We start from the raw sequence: 10,439 nt of genomic DNA, 5'->3' as shown, positions 1-10,439 counted from the left end.
CTCAGGTGAGGATCTCACAGTCGGTGAGTTCGAGCCCCACCGAGAGCTCTGTGCTGATAGTGCAGAGCCTGCTTGGGATTCTCTCTTTCCCTCTTTCTCTGTTCCTTCCCCACTTGTGCTCTCTCTCGTTCCCTCTCAAAATAAATAAAGAAAGAAAAACTTAATAAAGTGCATAGTAGCTCCATATTAAAATTATAAGTAAACTAAGAATATGACATTGTTAAGGATCCTGCAGCTGTTAGAATTATCATCACCTCTCTGTTCATCATGTCATCAAGTTTTTTTGGAAAGACCGACTGCATCCTGTGCTCAGTATTGTGTGTCTCTCATTCTCTCTTCAGTCTTGTTTCTATCCCCTTTACTCCACCAAATGATTGTCTTATAGGTCACCAGTGCCCTGAGCCACTAGGAACCCATGGGTCTTGTCTATGTTTTGACCTTAATAACACCTTGTTCTTCAAATTTCCTTCCCTAAGGTAGCAAATACATTCCTTGCTTCGTTTCCCACCCCTCTGCTCCATCTCGATCTTTACTGTTCTCTCTTCATCAATCATAAATTCCTTTTCTTCATCCATTTTAATATAGCTTTCCCCAATGTTCTAGTATCAGCTTCTCTGAACTCTCTTATTGATTGATTCCATTTACTACTTTCATTAATTCAGATTTAAAGTGCTCATTACTATTATTAAAGTTTTATCACTATCATTTAATGATACATATGTTTCTTGCCCTCAGGGATAGCTAAGTATGTATGGACATGGGAGTTAGAACAGACAGGGATATAGCTTATGGTTTGCAATGCTGTGCCATAAGTGTATTACTGTCTTCGAGGAAAAATATAATGATGGTACCAAGGGAGAAATGGCGAAAGATCCTTCTGTCAATGAGACTTGCCAAATGAGGTCACTGTTGATCTGGACCATGAAGAAAAAATACAGCACTTGTCAAGATAGATGAAGAAAAAGTGATCATTCCTGGCAGAAGGAATAATGTATATGAAAATTTAAACTATGAATTCTGTGATAATAATATTTCACTTTACTTTTCTAGTCCTATTTCTTCCCTAGGCTTCCCAGTTGCCTTTCTGCAATCTGATAGACATCTCCAACAAGAGAGCTAGGCAGGTTTTCAAAATGAACACTTTCTCTGCCCTCTCTCCTACCTTCTTCTCTACATCTGCTTTCAGTTACTGACAAGCTCGGTCTCTCAATCATCTAGTAAGTTTTGGACATAGCTTGAACTCCATCTCACCCTCTCTCTACAATGAGTTATCCATTATTATGAAATTTTCATCTTCATGTTTTGTCCATCTATTCATTCCTTTCCTTTCAAACTACATGTATCTGTTCACTTGTTCATTTACTTAGAGAGTACTTACAGAATGTCTTCTTTGGGACTCCTAAGGTAGCTTTCTAGAATTACAGTGAGGAACCAACCGAGAAAATTGCCTGCTGTCATGACTTTTCATTTCATAATAATCAAGGGAACAAATACAGGTATGGGTACATGCTGGGCAGAAGTATCACTTCTTAAGCACAGTTTTCTTAGATAGGTTGACCAGAGAAAGCAAAGTGACCAGAACAGAAGGAGGAACACCATGGAAGTTGATTTATGACATGTAGGCTAGTAAGCATCTTTAAGTATGTATCTATGTGTGCCTAGCAGCACTGTACAAGGCTCTGAGTATGCCATCGTGAGAAGGATACATAAAGAAATCGTGGAGCTATCACAAATGGTGACTATGTTGTTTCTCCCCGTTATTCCTCTTTGATATTCTCCCACCCGTGTCAACTTTCTTTCCCAAGAAAGAAGTCTTGATGTGTAGCAGATGCTGAAAATGTAGAAGAAATTTACACACTCACTTTAAACAGCAGAGGATTTGATAAATATATAGTTCCTTTGATTATCTATGGATAAAATGCAAGATGAAAATATGTCATTGTTAGATAGGAACATTAATGTCATAGACGTTCATTACTTTTTTTTCAACCAAAGAATCAAAGTCCCAGAAGACCAGTCTAGCTTGCAAAATGCTGAGAAAATATTTCATTACATGAATTCTGACAAGTGATCCCACAAAAATAGCATTGACCATAAACTTTACAAAAAGTTTTTCGGAAAACAAAGTACATTTTATGAAAATTTATATAAAGAAAATAAACCCCTTCTCCATATGTGAAATCTTGGATAATTCCTTCCCACGTCAATTTCTTCCTCTCTCCATACTAATCCACCCATTTTGTAATGCAGAGCAGAACCATTCGTAGAAAAGATGGAGAAAGTGAATGTGTGGCATTCCTCTTAACTTTAGACCTCATTTTTTCTTTAAAGCTTTATCCAGTGTTCTTCTTCTTCTTCTTCTTCTTTTTTCTTATTATTTTAGAGTCTTGGCATTTGGGACCTAGACAACTAATCTGAATAAGTTGTACAGACAAAAGAGTTTCTGACACCTTGACAACAAATATGGGGGGTTTGAGCCACTAGTTTTCTTGAATATTAATTGTCCATGTGCTAGACAAATGTCAAACTTGCATACATTTCATGCAAAGACTGTGGTAAAAGAGCTGAACTCTAGCTATGGAATCATACTGTAATCATAAAAAAAGCCTTTAAAACGTTCATAAGGAAACGCAAGTTATTTTTGAAAGGTATGGGTAAAATACACAAAATGTTGAGGCCTTTAAGAGGATTTAAGGAGTGAAATGACAGGAGGTCAGACTCAGGTGTGGAATATCCAAGAGCTTTAAAGCTTCTGCTTTAAGAAAAGAACAAATACAACTCATCCCAATTCCATTTGAGCATCCTCCTTTTAAAGTCGCCCCAGCAGAGAGCCACTTTTTATCTGGCCAGGAGCCTGAAGAAAATCATCAGGGTCTGCTAGGAGGCTTGCACCTCAGGGCCCACTTTGCTCCCCTTGTCCTCCAGACTGTTACCCCCTGTGTCCACACCTGAAGAAGGAGGGGCACCTTTGACACTTTGCTATAGATATATAGATATAAATATATCGATATTATAATTCCTATAATATCTAGCTGATGCCCTTATACATGAGGTTAAGAAGCCCAGCCCAGGTGTGTTTCAGAACCACTCTTACCCGAGGATCCCAGTTCCCATCTGTCTGGAGCGGATTACAAATATTCTTATCTGGACATCTGAGAGGGCAGAATCCATAGTGGCCAAATAAACAACCATACGTTTTAATCCAGAATTGAAATGGTCACTAGAGATTACATGGGCCAAGTCCTTATTTTGTAAATGAGACAACGGAGGCCTAAAGTAGTAAATGATTCATTCTATACCATATAGTCAGTAAATCACATTTTAGAATTCGACCCTTTAGAGCCTGTTCCACTGCATCACACTGTCTGCCACATTTTTCCTGTAAACAAACTATCAGAGCAGATTCATTTCTGAAATAAAACCCTTCCGCTGGCAACATTTTAAGGAACGTGAAAACATTTCAATAATCCAACACCACTAAAGCCCTCCGTATCATCGCCTTATTTGCACAAGAGCAGTGGCCAATAAAGAACAATCCCTTGCTGCTGTACTTTATTTGTAACTCGACTAGAACATTTATCACGCTGTATGTAATAATCTTTCTATTTTCCCACACTTGGCTGCTAGTTTAGCAAGGGCGGGTCTTATTAATTCATAAATCCTTAATGCCTAACACAACAGCAGGTGCATATGTGACATTCATACATGTGTGGTGCATAAATGAATGGATGGTTACCTATACGAAGGCATGAAAAGTCTGAGAAACAAAAGTGTGTATGGCGATAGACCCATGTGACGAGGAGCAGTCAAAGCTAGTCGTACGTACTTGCATTTGATGCACCGAGATACAGTCAATGAGGTTTTGAAATAATGCGGAGACTTGAAGAAAGCAGTGCTTGAGAACAAATCTGGCAGTCGTTTGCAAAGTAGTTGAGAAGATGTCGTGTCAGGAAGGCTACGCGGCTCAAACTCTTCTAGAATACATGCGGTCTGGAGAGGGGGATTAGAAAGATACAAAATAATCAGGTCTAAAAATGCTGCGGTTGCACAGTACATGAAAATGTCAAAGTACTAAGAACCATTTTTTGACTCACATCTTTCAAAACACAACTCAGAAATCACTTCCTCACAGGAAGCAATCTGTGGTCTCAGGCAGCGTGGCTCCACTGGTATCCCAGAAATCAGTTCCAGCTATGCCTAGCGCCTCAGCCCTCAGATCCCCGGAACAGCCAAGGGGAGACAGAGACCTATGACCAGCTACTTCGGGCTGCAAGGAGCCTTGGCCATTTACTCCTATGCACTATACAAATAACCTCATTTCTATGAGCGCATGACATGAAAAATTTCAAAAGCACTATTATTTTCCACTATGTTGTCTTTTAACTTCTGATGTAATTATTTGACAAGTACCACTTTAGGCAAGGGATGAAATGGATTTGAAAAGATTACCTCTGCCTGTAATTCCAATAAACTTCAGTCTTCAGTGGCTCAAGTTCTTACAGTCAGAATTAGATACAACTTGATGCTCGAGAAAGCCAAACCAGCCTCCTTGGCTGTTCGAACACTTCATCAGAATTTGTCTGCCCTGAGAATCTTTTTTTTTTTCCTTTTCAGTTATGGAATTTACATATAAAATGATGCTTTGAAATATAAGAGGGTATATTATAATGTTTGCTCATTACTTCCTTATGTTGTGGCTTTGTAAATTTTAAAACAGTTTTAGAACAGTATTTAGTATTACATATAAAAACTTCATAAATAAACATACATATACAAAAATAGAGAGGTCCTGAAAAGTTTTTACTGCTGAAATATGCAATCAAGATTTTGAGGACTGTTGACTGACATTCTTTCTCCCGTAGATACTGTGTGAGTTTTCCCAAGGAGTTCCCTGGAGATAAAAGATAAAACTGACCAGAAATGGCTCAGATGGAAGCAGATACAAATTGTATTTTGCTTTTTTAATCCAGTGAGTTCACATCTGCAAATGACTACTCTCATTTACCAAAGATAATACTTTCACCCAATGATATGCATTTACTGTCTATACTAATACTATGTACCCTCATTTATTGAATACACAATTTTTACCACGTACAGATATTACATCGTTAATTTGGGAGTGTCTATTTCATTTGGACCCTTGATGTTTCCAGCTTGCTTTTAAATCTCCAATTTTTTTTTTCTCATTGGTGCCAGAGACGTTATGACTGCAATTTCCTCTTTTTGTGCTGTCTTATTATTTGCTATATAATTTTCTAACTTTTGTCAGCACTAACCATATAGAAGAAACTGCTGAGTGCTTTGCATCCAACGTCTCACTCAGTTCTCCCAACGCACATGGCGTACTGTAACGTGCTGTTGCTTATCCACATTTTACAGAGAAAGGGAACTGGGGCTGGAGAGGTTTCCTGATCGCCCAGAGTCACACAATTAGCAAGTGGCAGAGTAGAGAAAAAAACAAAGTCTTTGTTTGAACTATACAAATATTTGACTATAAAACCCTTGGGGGTTTTTTTGTTAAATTTTTTTTTTAACGTTTATTTATTTTTGAGACAGAGAGAGACAGAACATGAACGGGGGAGGGTCAGAGAGAGGGAGACACAGAATCTGAAACAGGCTCCAGGCTCTGAGCTGTCAGCACAGAGCCCGACGCGGGGCTCAAACTCACAGACCGTGAGATCATGACCTTTGCCGAAGTCGGCCGCCCAACCGACTGAGCCACCCAGGTGCCCCTATAAAACCCTTGTTTGAATGGTATAAATATTACTGCGAACCACCTTAATTCTCCTAGAAGCGTTGAGAATTTAATATAGTGGGTGATGGAAATCGCAAAAAGGAAAATGTTGGGGACAGTTTGCCGAATTAGGAGACAGGTAGCTTGTATTGGGTTAAAGACAAAGAGAGGTTGCTCAATCAAGGCCTGTGGCGCAATATGGACAAATAATCGGAAGGCCGAAGGGGAACCAATACTAGTAATTGCTAGTTGTGAAGCACACAAATTGCAAAAAACATTCATGATAATATTTCACAAGTTGTTTTGCTTTTTAGCAACTATTAACACTAGCCCATCTTCTGGAATATTTGGGGATTGATGTGACTTCATTAAGCCATTAGTATGGATAATGTTCCCTGAGCTTATAGCATGTGCCAGGACTGTGCTAAAAGATGTAGCCTTGGCTGGGCGCTTGGGTGGCTCAGTCTGTTAAGCGTCCAACTTTGACTCAGGTCATGATCTCACAGTTCTTGAATTCGAGCCCCACGTCGGGCTCTGTGCTGATATCTCAGAGCCTGGAGTCTGCTTCAGATTCTGTTTCTCCCTCTCTCTCTGCTCCTTCCCTGCTCATGCTCTGTCTCTGTCTTTCAAAATATAAATAAATGTTAAAAAAAAAAAAAGATGCAGCCTTGGTGTAAACAATGTAAGTATATTACAAAATGCAGTGAGGAAAATGTTGTGAGGATTAGATTTATGTGGACTTGATATATGAGCAAGGAATAGAAATGGAGGCTATTTATGATCGTGTAAGACCACGTAAACATTGGAAGATGTACACTTGAGCAGAATATTCAGTCAATAAAATAAAACTTGATTTTACTTTCTTCTCAATACCACAGAAAACCAGCAGTCTTCCCAGTTCTCAGTAATCATTGAAATGTTAACTAGAGAGTACAAGACTATATACTTTAATTTTTTTAAATGTGAATGGGGAAAGAGGTCACGAATGGACCAAGATTGGGATGAATTTCAGGAAGACAGAAGGCTACTGTGGTATGATTTATACATTATAGTAGTGGAGAAAGTAACGATCATAACGTGGAGAGAAGTCATGAGTGGAGACTGGAGCCATGTTTTGTAGGCTGGCGCTTAGATTCAACAAGTATGAAGAGCCAAGGTTGGGAGTAAGGCAGAAATGGGAACTGATTGAATGAATTATCTTTCACAACCTTTAAACATTCCCCCAAACCAACAAATATACCATGTACAATATATAAATTTTTATTTTTGGTCTAAAGTTAAGAAATTCTCTTCAGAACCACAGTGACCTTTTGGAATTGGATAAAACTTTCAGAGTCGGTTTTGGTACCCAGGATAGGATATCTCCCCCCCCCCCCGCCCCTTCTGGCTCTGGTGGTGGTACAGAAGTACTGTCTGCTGGATGTTCTTTCCTGTCGTCATGCTTAGAGCTTGTAATATATGTTCTCATTCGGGGCAGAAGAGGCCAGGAATTCTGGGCCAGGGTCATGGGGGGTGCAGAGAGGGCAGGGAGAGAATGCAGCCATGGAATCTACATTTCAATGTTTCCAAAGATGTGAGAAAAATCTTCAACATGAACAAATATGACTAAGAGCTAGTCAATCAAAACATATGGCCCTATAACAAAGAATAATAATTTCAGAAGAAAATAAAACTTTAAGAAAATCTTAATTAGTCTTTCACGACAGATTCAAGATCTTGCACTAACATAAAAACAACTTACATTGAAAAAGGAGAAATGTAGGGACTTTATGGAACTGAATTTAGAACTTTTTAAGAACATGGTTTACAAAAGAAACATAAAAACAATTTGAGAAAAAAAAAATGAAAGTCAAAAGGCACCAGTCCAGGAGGGCCAGCACCTCTCTGTTAGTAGTTCCTGAGGAAGGGGAGAAAGAAATTACGGGGAACTTCACGGTAGACCAAAATTTCCCAAAGCTAATAAAAGTGACTCTTTAGATTAAAAGGAATCATGAAATTAAATTAAGTTAAATTAAATTAAATTATTAAATTAAAAAAACAGTCCATGCATGCTGTTACTGATGAAATTTCAAAATACTACAGATATTGTCATTTATTTACCCAATAGATAGTCTGTTCCTTTTTACTCAGAGGAATCTGAATTATTGAGAAAATTACATAAGGCAAGGTCCATACTCTCCCAATGACAGGAGACAAGCATACACTGTCTACTTGATCAGTGACCAAGTAAAGATGCTTGCCAATTGTGGCCAATGGACTGAAGGGGGGAAGGTGGCTAAGGGGGATTTTGAGAAAGGGAATGTCTTTCTGATTAAGAGAAAGAGAGAGACAGGAGGAGAAGGAGAGAGAGGAAGACTAAGAAATGGAAGAAGACGACAGAAAAAAAAAAAGAGAAGGAGCAGGAAGAGGAAGAAGAGGAGGAGGAGAAGTTCATGCTTTCTTGTGTTGTCAGGAGGTCATGATGCTTAAGGTTGCTGCAGTGAACCGACCACCGTAAGGTTAGACCTAGAGGTCTCAGAAACACTAGCTGAGAACCTTCAAATCAGAAGCTCCCGTCTTCATATTTTGTTTTACGTGAAAAATACAAACAGCTTTTTATGTGAATTCAACCCCAAAATAGCCTAAATGAACAAGTTCAACCAAGGCTTATGAGAAGCTCCAAAAGTTTTGGGAGTGTATCTCCCAAAGGATTTAGAGTGAGACAGACATGAAGCTTCTTTTCAGGATCACTGGATACTCAATGACAGTAAAATAACATCCCCAAAGCTTTGAGCTACATGGCTGTGAAACTGAGGATCTATAGCTTTGCTAAACCATTAAGTGTGAAGGTATTCAAACTTTTTTATCTCCTACATCATTCTTGACATAATTACATGAGAACATATATTGGCAAAATGAAAAAGAAATCTAACGCGTGAAGATGCCGAATCTAAAATGATTGGAGAGGGACATGAAAGAGACAGGGGAAACAAAATCCCTATATGACAGCTACACGGCAGTCATGAAAAGCAGTCTGCACAAAACTGACATTTTCAGAAGGAGCTGCATGATCCTAGCGGTGTAATAAAAACAAAAACAAAAACAAAACATGTATTTCTTCTTTCATGAGATTAAAATAAGACATTAGAAATTCCAGGAATAACAAAAATATACCAAAAAAATCCTGATCCAAGTAAGAAGCAATGTGGCATGATTTCTATTGAATAATGAAGTTGAAGAAAATGTATATCGTTCAACCTTGGTGCTTTTAAGATTCTCCTTTGGATGACACAGAAGCTATTACCTGGCTCTTCAGTGGATTCTGTGGTATGATATTTTCGAAATTGTCTTTTTTGGTTTCCATTTTTCAGAATAAGCCTACGGAATCCATGGTTTCCCAAACTTAGAGCTACTAACATTTGGGCCCAATAATTCTTTGCTGTGGTGGACAGTCTTATTCATGGTCCGATATTTAGCAGCATCCCTGGCCTCTACCCAATGGATGCCCTTGGGACACCATTCACATGTCTCATTCATTGCCAAATGTCCCTTCACAAGGGAGATGGCAAATATGCTCCTGGTTGTGAAAGTACTTTTTAAAAACCTAAAAAAACTATATAAATGTTATAAACTTTGAGTTCATGACATTGGGAGTACAGGTGTGAAAAGTTGAGCGATGGTGTGTCGAGAAAGAAGAGGTAGATGGAAGTAGAAAATCATTTCTTCTCTCCCATCCCCACCCCCACCCCCACTGAGTGACGAGATGCCACCCTGACACAAACCTACTGAAGATTCACTCACTTCTCTGGGTGAAGCTTCTAGAGCACGCCGGTCCACAGGCGAAGCCCAGCAGACTGCAGGCTAACCGGCAGGGATTAGGATGGACCACATTTCTTCTTTTACAGGAGGAAGTTGAGATACTATCTAAAGTTCTTGAATCACTTTAAGTATTCAGGTTATTTAAAAATTTATACATAATAATCAAGAGACTATGCATATTTATTTTTCTAAGCTTATTTATTTATTTTGAGAGAGAGAGAGAGCACAGGAAAGGGGCAGAGAGAGAGGGAGAGAGATTATCGCAAGCAGGTTCCGTGCATCCTGAGGCAGGGCTCAATCCCCTGAACCGCGAGATCATGACCTGAGCCAAAATCAAAAGTTGAATGCTTAACCGACTGAGCCACCCAGGCGCCCCAACATTATGTATATTTTAAAAAGACATTGGGAGAAGAGATGCCTGTAGGGGATCATGTGAATATTTTTCAATATAAATTGAAATTTATATAGAATTTATATTTAAAGTCAATATAGATTGACTTTAGTCAATCTATAACAATTTTTTCTTTCCAAACAACTTGGCCCAATTTTTGTAACCTTGGGTGCTGAATGAATACTTACTAAACGTTGCAATTGAATTTGTTGCGTTTAATGAGAGACCCCTTCTTTACTCACTTAGCCTGGCTTGACTTCCTGCCACCCGCACTCCAGAAGTCAGTGAGATAACCAATGCTCAGGCACTTAAGAAGTCTTAGCAAACCGCTAACCCTCAGTTAGCCCTCAAATTAAGGGTGAGCAATTCAACTCAGAGTGGACAGCGTCTGAGAGCCCACTGAAAGGGATGTAGCAATAATCCTTGCAGTTATTCTCTAATCTTTGCTGGCAGAGGCTTTAAAGATCATTCAGAGAGTTCATTATGCAAATGGAACTGCCTGCATCTACTGAC

General features: G+C 38.9%; 1 non-coding gene across 1 annotated transcript; it reads right to left on the bottom strand.

Annotated features, from left to right (window-relative positions):
• Positions 1–9,469: 9,469 nt before the first annotated feature.
• Positions 9,470–9,604, bottom strand: LOC125917463 (small nucleolar RNA SNORA52). Its single transcript, XR_007456198.1, has one exon. It is a non-coding gene; the product is annotated as a small nucleolar RNA SNORA52 (small nucleolar RNA).
• Between the last annotated feature and the right edge of the window lie 835 nt (positions 9,605–10,439).

The sequence above is a fragment of the Panthera uncia genome, unplaced genomic scaffold, assembly GCF_023721935.1.
Source record: "Panthera uncia isolate 11264 unplaced genomic scaffold, Puncia_PCG_1.0 HiC_scaffold_189, whole genome shotgun sequence".
NCBI classification, from domain to species: domain Eukaryota; kingdom Metazoa; phylum Chordata; class Mammalia; order Carnivora; family Felidae; genus Panthera; species Panthera uncia.
The sequence above is the reverse complement of the archived record's forward strand: the minus strand, read 5'-3'. Positions and strand labels throughout refer to the sequence as shown.